Source organism: Cherax quadricarinatus, chromosome 27 (assembly GCF_038502225.1).
Source record: "Cherax quadricarinatus isolate ZL_2023a chromosome 27, ASM3850222v1, whole genome shotgun sequence".
Lineage (NCBI taxonomy): Eukaryota > Metazoa > Arthropoda > Malacostraca > Decapoda > Parastacidae > Cherax > Cherax quadricarinatus.
The window spans coordinates 21347256-21363844 of NC_091318.1; the positions used below are offsets into that span (position 1 = coordinate 21347256).

Here is a 16589-nt window from a genome sequence, read left to right on the forward strand (position 1 = left end):
ACCCTCAACCCCCCCACCCGCGCCCCCCGCGCGTCCCGCCCGCGCCTACCCGCGACCTTGACCTCACCCTCGACCACCTTGACCTAACCCTCGACCACCTCACCCTCGACCACCTTGACCTCACCCTTGACCACCTCACCCTTGACCACCTCACCCTCAACCCCCCACCCACGCAAGCCCACCCGCACCCTCGCGCCCGTCCGCGCCTTCTGCAGCGCCTTCTGCAGCGTCGTCCGGATCGCCCCCGCCCCCCGAATTTTTTCCGATTTTTTCGATTTTTTGTTTTAATTTCATTTTCTTATGATCTCCCTCTCCTCGGATAAAATTTTTGAGGTTCCCCCTCCCACTTTCACCCCATCCCAAATTTTGAGATGTAATTTCAGTTAATGAAATGTGTAAGTGCGAATGAGAATGTAAATTGGTGTGTGAGTTAGAGAAGACAAAATGTTATGTGATCTTAGTAAAAGTATAGATAGTTTTAGTGATCTTCGTTATGATGATGATTTTAAGAGAATGTGTACAAAAAATGTGTGATCTTAGTGTGGGGTTATAGAATTTGGTAAACATCTTGATTGTGGTGATCTTAGATATTGGAGATATAACAGGCTGAAACAAGTAACTTCCTCTCGTTAAGTTAAATGAAGTAAAAGTGGGGTGTGACGTCGTTGATCGCCAAGTAAACACAGGATGGAGTGTGATGATATGGGAGGTATCCGTATCTGTGCTGGTATGTGTTGGTGGTAGTGAGAGGAGTGTATTAGATATTGTATGGAGTTGGTGATTGTGATTTTTTGTGTGACTGTTTATAAAAATGAGTGGTCGTTGATGATAGTTGATGGATGTCTTAGTTTTTTTTTTTTTTTTTTTGTGTGTGTGTGTACATGTTATGTTTTCAGTTGGTGGTGATCCTGTTGTAAGTGTTTCGGTGTTGTTTGGAAATGTTCAAATGTGTATTTTGTGAGTATTCAAATGTTATATGAGTTTTTTTTTTTTTTTTTTTTTTTTTTTTTTGAGAGTATTCAAAATGATATTTTGGAGGTGCTTCAGTGTTGTTTGGAAATGTACAAAGGTGTTTATGTGAGTATTCAAATGATTTATGAGAGTGTTCGAAGTAATCTTGGGGTTGTTCTGTAGTGAGATGATAAAGGTTGTGGATGAGAGAATATTTCTTAAGAGATATTGAGAAAAGGTGGTCTCAAATGATGAATGTGTGAGAATGTTTTGAAGGTGTGTGTGTGTGTGTGTGTGTGTGTGTGTGTGTGTGTTTTATGTGTTCATAGAGTTTTGTGAATATCTTGGCTAAAGTGATTTTAGTGGATTTGAGATGGGTGATGAGATGCATTTGTGGATATGAAATGTGATTTTTGTGTGTGTTCAGAAGAGGTGTGTTGGGAGATGGGTGAGTGGATGTGAAGAAATGTGGATGAGATGGAGAGGGGTATGGGGAGGGTTGTATTAGAAATTTAATGAAATATGGGGGGATTTTACTGAAAATAAAGGTAATGTGTGAATATTTTAAAAGAAATTATAGAAGTCAAAAGTTATGATATATTGGAAAAGAATGGAGGGTGTAGAAACATGTCGCAGTAGTTGGGTAGTGAGATTACTTGTTGTGAGTATAATATTATTTTATGTGGATACAAGGAGATAAAAAGAAGGGGAAAAATTTGTATCGAATAAATTGGGAATAAATTGGTAAGTGATGAGGGTTGTGTGTATTGTTGTCGAACTAGAGATACCAAAAAAGATGTTATAAGTGGGTTGTTGTTGTGACTTTTTCTGATGAAATTAGTTAAAACGAGAAAAAATTGTGGGTTGTGGGTGTTGTCGAACTAGTGATGCCGAAAAAGAAGTGATTCTGTTATAAGTGTTCGTGTGTGTTTGGATTGTGTTCATGTTTTTTTTTTTGCATTCATGTTATATCTTAGTTGGAGGTGAGTGTACTCATAGAAATTGGTAATCGTCTTGGTTATAGTGATTTGAGGGGATTTGTGTGAAAATTGGTGTTAGTCTGTGATGTTGATCTTAGTTTATGGTGATTTTGGTGGTGTTTTGACTGTATTCAGTGGTGTTTTAGCAGAATTCAGTGGTGTATTTGGGAGTACTCAAATGGTGTTTGAGACTATTCAAAGGTGTTTTTGAAGGTGTTCAAATGATGTGCAAGAGTATTTATAAAGGTGTTCTGGGAGTATTCTATGGTGATTTGGCTGTGTTCGAATGATGTTTTTGGAGTATTCGAAGGTAATTGATGGTGTTTTTGGTGTTGTTCAAAGTAAAGTGTTTCAGTTAGTTTTTGTGACACTTGTAAAAATCTGGAGAATGAGGGAGGAGTTTGGGGGATGAGTTGTAATTTAATGAAATAATATAAGTGTAGATAAATCAGAGATGTCAAATCTTATTTGGGAGTATTCAAAATGATATTCTGGAAGTGTTTCAGGGTTGTTTGGAAATGTTCAAAGGTATTTTTGTGAGTATTCAATGATTTATGAGAGTGTTTTGAAGGTGTTCAAAGTAAAGTGAGGTGTGTGTGTGTGTGTGTGTGTGTGTGTGTGTGTGTGCGTATTAACTTCGTAATATGTAAAATTGTGTCTAGTGAATTTATTGAAAAGTGGTTATAAGTTGTAAATGTTGTGGTGACTTTTTCTGATGAAATAGTTAAAACGAGAAAAATTGTGGGTTATGAGTGAAAATTGTGAGATGTTGGTGGGAGTGCAAGGGTTTGGGAGGGCAGGGAGAAGGGGTAAGGAGAGAAGGTTACTTCGTGGGGAAGTGACCTGAGATGTTATCTGAGATCGGTCAGTTAAGATTCGCCGGACTTTTTCTGATGAAATAGTTAAAACGAGAAAATTATCTAGACTTGAGGAGAGTGAATCTTTTGTAAAGAAATTGTGAATTGTTGTGGGTATTAACGAAAAAATGTGGAATTATTTGGGTTATCCTGGGTTAAGAGTGAAAATGTGTAATGTTTTCCCTATGTTGTATATGAAATGTGTAATGCTGAGATGGTGACGACGAAGAAGATCCAGAACAAAAATGCATAGAATTTCTTCAAGAGAAAAAGAATTACTCTATATTGATTTTAGTCAATGAATTGTACCTTTTTTCAATGATTTTTTTTGTTGGATGTATATGAAATGCATTGGTTGTATAATAAATAAATGAAAATATTGTGTATTAGTGTTATCCTGCATTTTATTGTCTGCTCGACAAGATTCAGCCTGTGTGTGTGGTCATCACGTGACGTCACTGACATAGGGGGAAGTCGACAAGATTCAGCCTGTGTGTGAAGTCATCGCGTGACGTCACTGACCACCGCCGAGTAAACATGGGTGGGGTGACGTCACACTTGTTTAGACCTGTAGTAAGAGAAAGTACCATGCCCCATAGGGGGAGTTCATTTGAATGCTTACCCCTAGAGGGGGAATCCAAAAAACTTGATCCCAGGAGATGGAGGAGAAATACTTGATCCAAGGAGATGAAGACCACAAGAAAATGAAATTCAAAAAAAAAAAATTCGAAAAAAAAAATTTGGGGTAGAAGTGGGTGGTGGGAGGGGTACCCATAGGGGGGAATCCAAAAAACTTGATCCAAGGAGATGGAGATCATAAGAAAATGAAAGTAAAAAAAAAATCGAAAAAAATTGGGATGGGGTGAAAGTGGGAGGGGGAACCTCAAAAATTTGATCCGAGGAGATGGAGATCATAAGAAAATGAAATTAAAAAAAAAATCGAAAAAAATCGGAAAAAAATCGGGGGGCGGGGGGGATCCGGACGATGCTGCCGAAGGCGCAGCAGACGGAACGAGCGGGCGCGCGGGTGTGGGGGGGCTTGCGGGGGTGGGGGGTTGAGGGTGAGGTGGTCGAGGGTGAGGTGGTCGAGGGTGAGGTCAAGGTCGCAGGTCGGCGCGGGCGGGATGCGTGGGGGGCGCGGGTGGGGGGGCGTGGGTGGGGGGTTGAGGGTGGGGTCATGGGTGGGTGGGGTCATGGGTGGGAGTCGTGGGTGGGGGTCGTGGATGGAGGTCGTGGGTGGGGGTCGTGGGTGGGGGTCGTGGGTGGGGGTCGTGGGTGAGGTCATGGGTGGGGTCATTGGTGGGGGTCGTGGGCGGGGGTCGTGGGTGGGGTCGTGGGTGGGATCGTGGGTGGGGTCATGGGTGGGGGTCGTGGGTGGGGTCATGGGTGGGGGTCGTGGGTGGGGTCAGGGGTGGGGTCATGGGTGGGGGTCGTGGGTGGGGTCATGGGTGGGGGTCGTGGGTGGGGGTCGTGGGTGGGGGTCGTGTGTGGGGGTCGTGGGTGTGGTCATGGGTGGGGGTCGTGGGAGTCCACTCAGGAAAGGGAGCCACTCAGGAAAAGGAGCCACTTTGTAGCAGGCCTTTTCAGGAGGAGCCATACTGTGTGAGCCATACTGTAGAAAGCTTCACTACTTACATATATGTCAAAGTGGGAAAAACATGTAGAGGGCGTATTAGGAAATTTGGAGTGCCAAGGGTAAATGATATTGGGGAAAGGGCAAATTTATGAATGTATTGATTAAGTAAAGAGGATGGTAAGTGAGAAAAGGTGGCATATGGAAGCTTTTTACAATGCAGAAGTGATATACGAAGGGAAGAGTAAATGGAAATTAAAAAAAAGTTGAAAGAGTGATGAGGGAGTGCAACAGGAGAACTAATGAGAGAGAGGGTGAGCTTTTATCAACAAATTTTGCTGAGAATAATAAAGTTCTGTAGTGAGATCCATAAGTTGAGAAAGCCTAGGGAACTAATGGATTTAATAGTTAAAAAGAAAGGAGGGGAGCTGTTAGATGGGGAGCTATTTGATGGGGAGGTGGAGGTACTGGGAAGATGGAGGAAATATTTTGAAAAATTGTCACAAATTGACGAAGAGAGGAAGGCAGTGATTTCTTGCAGTGGCAGGGAGGAATAAAAAATAATTAGTAGTGAAGAAGAGATAAATGGGAGCCGCCCGGGGAGGTGCGTGAGGCAGTGGGTAGAACCAAAGGGGATAAAGCAGATGGGGTAGAACCACTTAAGACAAAAATGTTAAAAGTAGGTCTGTATATAGTTTTGGAGTGGTTGGCACAGTGCATACATAGTTCCTTTGTATAAGGGAAAAGAGGATAAAAGAGTGCAAGAATTGTAGGGAAATAAGTCTGTTGAGTATGTATGGTAAAGTGTATGGTAGAGCTAATATTGAAATAATTATGGGTAAGATATAAAGGAGGCTTGTAAAGGAACACGGATGTATTAGGAAGGGGAGAAGATGCGTTGGCAGTGTTTACATTGATTCTTATAAAGGTAAGGAACTTTTCATGGAAGAAATAGGGAAATTGCTTTCCAGTATAAATAAACCTTAGATAGGGAAGTATAATGTCACCATGGAAGTTTAATATAGTTTAACATTGGTTGGAGATCCTGCATGCTTGTGTCAGCATGTTAAATAGAACTGAGTGGAGGCAAGTTGTTTTTATGATTTGAAGTGCTGTTGAAGTGTTAGGAAGGTAACATTTTTGAAGGAATCCAGGGAAACCGTTTAGCCGGACTTGAGTCCTGGATGTTGGCAGTGATTAAATAAGTGACAGTGAAAGTATTGTTCGTTTTGTCGGTTCACCCTACCTATATACCTCTCTCTCTCTCTTTATATATATATATATATATATATATATATATATATATATATATATATATATATATATATATATATATATATATGTTGTGTTGAATAGGTAAAATTGGTCAATTAGGAAGAACTCAACTCATTTAAAATAAAGTCCATTCGAAAATTTTCTCTTATACGTTTAAAGATATATATTTATTCATTTATGTTAATGTAAAAATTAATAATTTTGTACCAAAAGAACCTTAGAAAACGTACCTAACCTTATTATAACAAGCGCAATTTAATTTAGCCTAATCCAACTAAATATATTTAAGATAAGTTTACAATAATTTATTATTAAACGAACACAGCGAAATATATTTTTTTTCGTTAGGCTCAGAATGATTTTTGCGAAATTATTGCTACACAAATTTTCGCTTGCCTTTTTCGGCAAGAAGAGCGTTGCTATTTAAGCCAAAATCGGAAGTTTTACCTATTCGGCACGATATATGTATATATATATATATATATATATATCTATATATATATATATATATATATATATATATATATATATATATATATATATATATATATATATATATTTATATATGTGTGTGTGTGTGTGTGTGTGTGTGTGTGTGTGTGTGTGTGTGTGTGTGTGTGTGTGTGTGTGTGTGTGTGTGTGTGTGTGTGTGTATGTGTGTCCCTTGTGTATGTATTATTCATTACTAAAATAATAATAATTTACCCCAAAAACAATTCCTACATTTAGAAAATTCAAGTTATTTATTTGCAATAATTAGTAAAGAAATTGTTGCACAATATTTAACGTGCCAAAAAAATTCATTATAATTAGCTCATTACTACCTGATGACCGGAAAAAAATATTCAGCAAAAAGCACGATATGTCTGCCCTGTCTCGAGGCAATTTATATAGAAATTATACACTTGCTATTAATCGAGGCAATTTATATAACACAGAAATTTTTGCCCCGTCATGAAGTTATTTATGAAGTCACGAAATGGAAATTTTTATCCGGTAGGGAGAAGAGAGTCAACAAAATTTCTGTCATTCTCTAACTCCTTTATTTTTTATTATTTTTTGAAAAAATATATCGAAAATTTTACTGTAAATGTTTACATAAATACGTCGAAAATACTTCGCAGCCCTGATCCTCCGTCTCTAGTTATTTCGATTTTTTAATATGCTTCTAGCGTTTTTCCTAAGATCTTTCACGCTATCTTTTCTGGAAGATGACTGGGAATGTCATATTTTCCCTTAAAATTTGCCTGCTGTAGACTGTGTCCATGGAGTGTATTCTTGAGTGTATCCTTGAGTGTATCCTTGAGTGTATCCTTGAGTGCACATTGGTATTTGTCCTCAGCGCCTTTCTACTGTCCCTCTGGATCTGAAATCTTCATAAGTATGTCCTTATGACCTGTACTTGTGTGCTGTCTTGCATTCCGTCTTGAAATCTGTCTTGAGGTCCACCTTGGGAGTTGTCTTCATTGATTAAGCCTCCTTGAGTGGCGACGCTTGAATTAATGGTAGGAATTAATGGCACGTAAATAAGATTAAGCGTAGGAATTGGGGGCGGCAGCTGCCATGTTGATTAATCAGAGTCGTGGATCCTGCTCAGCAGACAGAGGTAAATGGTGGAGCGTTTCCTCTTGTGTTGGCTCTTTACCGGCTCAGAAAACGTTCATTGATATGCCTGCACATCGCTAGCAAAATAAATATATGACCAACGTTGGTAGCAGAGTGAAAATATCAGCCCGGTGAGCTTATGGACGGTGCTGGTGCAATTATCAGTTGAAAGAACACTACTTTTTCAATACGATACTGGATGTCATTAGTGCCTAAAAGAGCAAGGGGAAATCGTTTGACACCGTTTGTTTAACATAGCAAAAGTAAATTTAGGAGCAGGAGTATTTGTCTTAAAACCAGATATTTAAAGGTCATTTATTTTTTCATATCTAATTCGATGATTCTTGTGCCCAAAATAAATTCTATGAATATTTATGAGATGAGATTCTAGTCTAAAAATATTAAATAAATGAAGATTTTTGTGTGTGAAAGAGCGAGCGAGCGAGCGAGCGAGCGAGCGAGAGAGAGAGAGAGAGAGAGAGAGAGAGAGAGAGAGAGAGAGAGAGAGAGAGAGAGAGAGAGAGAGAGAGAGAGAGAGAGAGAGAGAGAGAGAGAGAGAGAGAGAGAGTACAACAAAACTGTCTTTCATTAAATTCGGACTCCCTTGTATCGGGCCCTTGCTTAAAGGGGATGGCACTTACATTGACAACCACGAAGAAATGAACGAATTACTGAAGTAACAACACGACATTAATGAAATTAAAATCTAACAATTTAAAATCTCATTTACAACTTCAAAATTTTCGTCGTAACCCTTGCCTCATTCGACTTCGATAAAGCCATTAATATCTTACCCATTACCTCTGTCCTTGGCCCACACTCGTGAAACATTATAATCATTAAGAACCGCAAGAAACCTTTATCATGTGCCTTTTATATTATATGGAGATTGAGTCAAGACCAAGGAGTCATCCCATTGTCATTTGTAACAATGAATATTGCCCAACTCCCAAAAAGTTTGTTAGTAGGGCAATCACGAGAAAACTTTGTAAAAATATTATTTTTGGAATGTTAATAAGATCAACAGAACTTATGTCCCACATCATAAAAACTGCTGAAAGAGTTTTAAGAAGTATACACAAATAACTTGCACATAGGAGAGAGGAGCATACGACGATGTTTCGGTCCGACTTGGACCGAAGTATGATTGCTTAATAATATGGATTCACAATAACTGCACAACACAAGGCAATTTAGTTTTAGAGCTGGTCGCTCCTACCTCTCGCAACTACTGGACCATTACGACGTAGTCTTGGGTGTGCTGGAAAACTAATGCAGACATTGTGTACAAAGACTTAGCAAAAGCCCTCGACAAGTACGATATTGATGTAATAACATGCATAATGGGCAGATAGATTTTTTACATAATAAATGGAGAGAACAGAATATTAGAGGCTGCCATGGTAAAAACATCTTTTCCCCATGGCTTAATTCTCGCCCAAATCTCTTTACTTTTTATCCTCGTATCTAACACAGACGGAAACATAAAACACTGTAGCAACCTTGGCAGAGGATACTTGAATTTTTTCGAGAGTGGCATCCACTGAGGACATAAATCTCCAAGCTGATATAAACCAAGTCTTCCAGTGGGCCACGGAAAAATATTATGATTTTCACAGAGGACAAATTTCAGCTACTCAGTTATGGAAAATCTGAGAAAATTATAAGTGGAATGAAGTATAAAGTAAACTCAAAGTGGCGGATACAAACTTGAAGAACCAAAGCTGCGTTATTTTCACGATCGCAAGGAAAATGAACCTTCAGAACAACCGATGCCTAGGCAGTGATGTTACCCTAAAATCATTTGTTCCTTCTAGAGTGGAATATTACTTAACACATGCAACCTCTTTTATGGAAGGCGAAATTTCAGTTCTGAAAAACGCACATGAACTCATGAACTCAGTCAAACAAATAAATTATTGAAAATACTTGGAGTCCCTCGAGCTGTACTCCCTGGAACACAGGCGAGAAGCAAGCATCATAATTAATACACGGGAATTTCTAGAGAAACTGATCCCAAATCCGCCTGCAAAGATCACTCCCTAGAGGCTTGGATGACGATATGAAATACCTTAGTGAAAAGTTGCAGTGCCACGAGTACACTATGTGCCAGTACATTATGTGCTAGTGAACCAAGAAAAAATTAACAGCCTCCCTTCATAAGAACATAAGAAGAACATAAGAACGAAGGAACACTGCAGAAGGCCTACTGGCCCATGCGAGGCAGGTCCAAGTCTCCTACCGGCTTAAGCCAATGCACCCAACCTAGTCAGGTCAGGTCACATTGACTTAAGGAAGGAACACGGCAACCGACCTGGTAGCACAAGCTATCAGGTCTACCTCACACCCACCCACATCTACTCATGTATTTATCCAACCTATTTTTAAAGCTACACAACGTTCTGGCCTCTATAACGGTACTTGGGAGTTTGTTCCACTCATCCACAACTCTATTACCAAACCAGTACTTTCCTATATCCTTCCTGAATCTGAATTTTTCCAACTTAAAACCATTGCTGCGAGTCCTGTCTAGGCTAGATATTTTCAGCACACTATTTACATCCCCTTTATTTATTCCTGTCTTCCATTTATACACCTCAATCATATCCCCCCTAATTCTACGTCTTTCTAGAGAGTGCAGATTCAGGGCCCTTAGTCTATCCTCATAGGGAAGGTTTCTGATACATGGGATCAACTTTGTCATCCTCCTTTGTACATTTTCCAGAGAATTTATATCCATTCTGTAATAAGGTGACCAAAACTGTGCAGCATAATCTAAATGAGGCCTAACCAAGGATGTATAGAGTTGAAGAACAACCTGAGGACTCCTATTATTTATGCTTCTTGATATGAAGCCAAGGATTCTATTAGCTTTATTGCGAACACTTATGCACTGTTGTCTTGGTTTCAGATTACTGCTAACCAGAACTCCTAAATCTTTTTCGCAATCCGTAATATTAAGATCTACATTATTTAGTTTATATGTGGCATGGTTATTGTCCTGTCCAACATTTAGAACTTTGCATTTGTCTATATTAAACTGCATCTGCCACTTCTCCGACCACTGCATCAGTCTATTCAAATCTTCCTGGAGTGCTCGAATGTCCTCGTCAGAATGAATTCGACGGCCTATTTTGGTGTCATCGGCAAATTTGCCGATGTCGCTCTTTATGCCCTCATCTATGTCGTTTATGTAGATTGTGAACAGCAGGGGGCCCAACACTGACCCCTGTGGAACACCGCTCGTGACACTTCCCCACTCTGATTTCTCCCCATTTATGCAGACTCTCTGCTGCCTATTTGTCAACCATGCCTCTATCCAGGAAAAAATTTCTCCTCCTATTCCATGTGCTTTAATTTTCCTCAATAGTCTCTGATGTGGGACCCTGTCAAAAGCCTTACTGAAGTCCATATACACAATATCATATTCATTACCATGATCTACCTCCTCAAATACCTTAGTGAAAAAAGTTAATAAATTCGTAAGGCAGGAACGCCCCTTTGTAAAACCATGCTGAGATTCGTTGATTAATTTATGCTTTTCATACATAAGGGGAATTACCAACAGACCTCTAGCCGTCTTCAAGTCAGTTAATGATTAACCAATCTGTGGTACGTGAGGTGAACTGTGTATGGCTAGTACTAACAGCCTAGATGATCAGTCAGTCCACCGGGAGGGCTAGTCTGGGACCGGACAGCCGGTGTGTTGACTCCTGAAATGTAGCTACATATACCATCAATCACCATGAGTCTATAACACACTGATCGAACGACATCAAATCTACATGCACAGCGTAATAATTAATCACCCTCTATTTCTCACGATTAATAAGTGAACAGCATACTTAATCACTCCTTATTTTTCACGATTAACGAGTCAGATGTTACGAATTTTACACAGGATCATTTCTCATTTTTTGTGAGTGTGATTCAAATGCCGGAAATGGAATAAATAAATTGAGAACATCTGGTTGATCAGTTCCTGATCAGCCGGGTTGAGGTGCAAGAGCTTGATTAATCAGGCTAGCAACCATAGGGCGTGGTCTGGGAACGGGCAGCGGGGGCGGTGACCTCCGGAAGCGACTACTGACAATCAGTAGATAACTTCATAGACAAGGTCAATGAATGGTTAAGTTGGGAGGGGCCAAGAGCTAATACTCAATCCTCGTAAGTTCATTTGGGTGAGTATGTAAACGCAAACACACAGACACACACACACACACACACACACACACAGACACACACACACACACACACACACACACACACACACACACACACACACACACACACACACACACACACACACACACACACACACACACACACACACACACACACACACACACACACACACACACACACACACACACACACACACACACACACACACACACACACACGTTAGGAAGTATTTCTTCAGTCATAGAGTCGTCAGGAAGTGGAATAGCCTAGCAAGTGATGTAGTGGAGGCAGGAACCATACATAGCTTTAAACGAGGTATGACAAAGCTCAGGTAGCAGAGAGGGAGAGAGGACCTAGTATCGATCAGTGAAGAGGCTGGGCTAGGAGCTGAGTCACGACCCCTGCAACCACAATTAGGTGAGTACGTACATACATACATATATTCATACACACAGACACAAACACAAACACACATATAAACACATACCCATACACAGACACACACATATATATACACACACTCATACACACACTCTTACTCATATACAGACATATGCACACACATTTTCACTCAATTATACACATAAAAACACACATTCATACACACACACTCACACACACGTATACACAGGCACAGACAAACATGCACATAGACACACAGACACAGACACACAGACATACACACAGACACACACAGACACACAGACAGACAGACAGACACACACACACACACACACACACACACACACACACACACACACACACACACACACACACACACACACACACACAGAGTAGTCAGGAAGTAGAATAGTTTGGGAAGCGATGTAGTGGAGGCAGGATCCATACATAGCTTTAAGCAGAGGTATGATAAAGCTCACGGTTCAGGGAGAGTGACCTAGTAGCGACCAGTGATGAGGCGGGGCCAGGAGCTTGGACTCGACCTCTGCAGCCTCAACTAGGTGAGTACAACTAGGTGAGTACACACACACACACACTTAACATATACACACACGCTCACACATATACTCAGACACAAGTACACACAGACACATACAGATACACGCACACAGACATACACATAAAAACACAAGATTGTGAAAAAAAAAAACTATAGAAAGCGAGAGACAGACATGGGCAGGGAATTTAGCAGAAGCGCCAGAAACTAATATATAAGGGTGAGGAGAAAGGCTGAACGACAATTTGAGAATAACATAGCAGCCTAGACTTCATAGCTACAGGAGCAATAACAGAAAGACGAAGGTAACGCATACTGCAACAGACACTGGACACTATACACACAAGGAGGAAAGAGGTGAAAATATTGACGAGTAATCTGGATACTTATAAGATAATGGAACCTGACATGATGTATAACCATGGATTCTGAAAGAGGAAGAAGGAGCACTGTTTGAACCACTTGCTAGGGTATAGGCAGATGTCGGCGAACATTTTTTTGGGTATTACCCCAAAATAAATTTGTGTACAGCGAAATTCCCCACAAGACCTGAATCCTTACCCATTTTACATTATTTCCATCTTAAGAAATGGTCTCTACCTATTAGATTTTTAATTTTTTTAAGAACCTAAAAATTATTTGTTTGAAAAAATATAACTTTCATAATTTGCCTCGCTTATTACATAATAAATTTTTGTGCAGTTTTATTTATATATTTACTAAGCCTCCGTTACACACGAGACTTTTATTTTTAACCGATTTGGGGTAATTTACCCCGGTTCTCCGACCTAGGGTCTACAGTCGCTGGATACGAAATCGTCGCTGCCAGAGATATGGAATCAGGAAGCAAGCAGGAAGCCCTGAATTGTAGATTAGTATTGCCGACTTGCTTAACTGTGTAAAGTAATGGAGAAGGTAATCAGAAGAAAAGTGGCAGAGCGAGTGGTGAATAGTGGTTCCATAAACAATAATGAACACGGGTTGAAATATAGCAAATCTTGTGTAAGAAACCTCTTCGAGTTCTATAACAAAAGAAGTGAGACAGAAAAGGGATGGCTGGATTGCATTTTCATGGACTGCAAGCAGGCATGTAATATTAAAGCTCACGAGAGACTGGGACATGAACTTCATATGTAGGCTGGAATAAGTGGGAATATACTCCGGTGGGTTAGAGAAAACCTTAAACTTAGAAAATAAGGAGTGACTGCACTAGAGGAGAAGTCAGAATGGGGATGTGTACCAGGTGTGATCCCTATTGAATCGGTATTAGGTCCAGTACTATTTCTAGTATTTGTGAATGACATATCAATAGGAATTAAATCAGATGTTTTCCAGTTTGTCGGCGACATAAAATTAATGACGAAAATAAAAAAAATCTGATGTTGATAAGGAAAAGCTGTAAATGGATACAGACAAAATGCGGCATTGGACACAGTAGTAGTTCCATGAAGTCAACCCCAACAAGGTTATGAAGATCGGGCAAGGGGCAAGAAGACCGGAAACTGAGAATAGACTCGGAGGGCAGAGGATGTAGTCCTCCCTCAGAGAAAGACCTAGGGGGTGAGCACAGTGCCAAGCATATCACATCCACCGAATAACTACTACAGCCAATGCTCGTTAGGCATTGGTGTTGCCTTCAGGAACCTCAACAAAGATACATCTAGGACTTTTTATAAAGCATGTCAGGCACATCGAAGAATGTGAAAAGGTATGCAACAAGGCTGTTTCCAGAGCTAGGGGGCATGAAACATGAGGACGAAAGAACTTGAACCTGATGACATTAAAGGAGACTGCTGGAAAGACATGATAGCAACATGAAAAGGCACAATGGGAAGTTAAAGACACAGATGAATCATTGAATTGTCAGGAAGTAATTGATCAGCTTCAGGGTGATCGGAAAGTGGAATGATCTGGAAAACGAAGTAGTGGAGGCAGGATGCTAGGACGGAGTGAATCAGGCAAACGGCAAGCTAAGAGAAAGAGCTAGGAGCCGAGACTCGACTCTTTTAATCACATTTAGGCAATTACGTAAGTAGACAGGTACATACACACAAACACACACACACACACACACACACACACACACACACACACACACACACACACACACACACACACACACACACACACACACACACACACTTATTCACACCCACACATAAACAGTTTGCTGGAGCTAACATTCCATGAAAAGTAATCGTGAAAGATGCACGCAACTCTCCAGATTAACCCACTTGGTATCATCACGCACACTATTCATATAGGTCTCCAGCACACTCACTGACTCAGAACAAGCACGCACTCTACCTGGGGCTGAGCGGCAGATGGTGGAGGGGCCTGAGTGGCAGGTGTTGGAGGGATCTGAGTGGCAGGTGGAGGAAGGATCAGAGTGGGCGAGTGCTGGAGGTGAGTTGTATTGTTCTCTTCTTCTCCAACTTGTTATTTCTCATTTCCTAACCTTCTCTGAGGCTTCACAGTGCTCAAGGAAGACAGACTGGTGTTCAGATATTGGTTGGACGGCAGCCGCGACCTGTGGCACCAAAAGTGAGCGCTAATCCCTTGAGATCACAGATGATTTGCTTCACCATGTCACTGCTGGCGTCTTGGTTCACTGTCAATCCTTATTAACTGTGTGTGTGTGTGTGTGTACGCACCTAGCTGTACTCACCTAGTTGTGGTTGCAGTTGAGGTTGCAGCTCTTGGTCCCGCCTCTTCACTGGCCGCTACTAGGTCACTCTTCCCTCTCCATGAGCTTTATCATACCTCTTCTTAAAGCTGTGTATGGATCCTGCCTGCACTACATCACTTCCCAGACTATTCCACTTCCTGACAACTCTGTGACTGAAGAAATACTTCCTAACATCCCTGTGATTCATCTGAGTCTTCAACTTCCAACTGTGTCCCCTTGTTGCCGTGTCCCATCTCTGGAACAACTTGTCTCTGTCCACGTTGTCGATTCCTCTCAGTATTTTATATGTTGTTATCATATCCCCCCTCTCTCTCCTGTCTTCCAGTGTCGTCAGATGGTGTCCGGTCGTCAGGTGTGTGTGTGTGTGTGTGTGTGTGTGTGTGTGTGTGTGTGTGTGTGTGTGTGTGTGTGTGTGTGTGTGTGTGTGTGTGTGTGTGTGTGTGTGTGTGTGTGTGTGTGTGTGTGTGTGTGTGTGTGTGTGTGTGTGTGTGTGTGTGTGTGTGTGTGTGTGTGTGTGTGTGTGTGTGTATGTGCGTGTGTGTGTGCTTGTGCGTGTGCGCGCGCGAGCGCCTAAAGATTATTTTAGCATATGACTTTATTAATGAATTTATTCTATTCTATTCTATTATCTCTCCCTGACACACAAATGCACATATTAAACCTGGGTTACGACGCGAGGCTCAAGAGCTGTGGCTCACGAACACACTCAAAAATAAAGATAAGTAAGAGCACATCAACTTGCAAGCAACTGAAGAGTGTGTGACCAACAAGTGTGTGAAAACTTGCATCACAAATCAGCAACTTTAAAAAAACAAACATTAAAAACTTCTGTTTTATTTAGCACTTCCAAAATTAGCTCGAAGATTCATTAAAATTTGTTTCACAAACATTTTCTTAACTGCGAAGATTTCTACCATTAATTTCTCTTAACGAAGAGCTTAAATCAGCGTTCCTTAATGATGTGTCCATCTATTTCAATTTACAAAAAAAAAAAAATGTTTAGTAAAGTTGGTAAGAACTTTATTGCATCAAGTGCATATAATTTCGTCTATCATCGCTCAAAATTGGATTATATCACAATCAGCGACTGGATTACCAATTATTACCTCGTTAATTATAAGGTATTAGAGTCTCGCTGCTCGGGAAATGGTACTTTTTTGGTTGTTAAAGAGGAAGAGTGTTGAAAGTGCGGGAGCGAGAGAGAGTCGCGTCGTGTTTACGCTGCCGCAAGAAACAAGTTCAGGTCCGCTCGCTGCCACAGCTTAGGTCACACTGGCTGACTTGTCCACACTGCTGCTCGCCCCTTCCCCTCCAGCCCACACTACCAACCCTGCCCACACTCTTGCCTCTACCCACATCCATGTCTGCCCACACTGCAAGCCTTACCCACACTAAGCTCCTGCTTACACCACCAGCCTTTCCCGCACCCCTGTCTCTACCCACTCCCTTTCCCTGCCCACACTACCGGCCCACACAACCAACCTACCCACGACCCAGCTACTATCCACATCCTCAC

General features: G+C 41.0%; 1 protein-coding gene across 2 annotated transcripts in view; it reads right to left on the bottom strand.

The window, feature by feature from the left end:
- Positions 1 to 16333, bottom strand: part of LOC128691031 (zwei Ig domain protein zig-8-like) — a 348642-nt gene extending 332309 nt beyond the window's left edge. For both annotated transcript variants that reach the window (XM_070089104.1, XM_070089103.1), the window contains exon 1: positions 16180 to 16333. The gene's annotated coding sequence lies outside the window, so the exon portion shown is untranslated. The remainder of the gene's footprint in view (positions 1 to 16179) is intronic.
- Between the last annotated feature and the right edge of the window lie 256 nt (positions 16334 to 16589).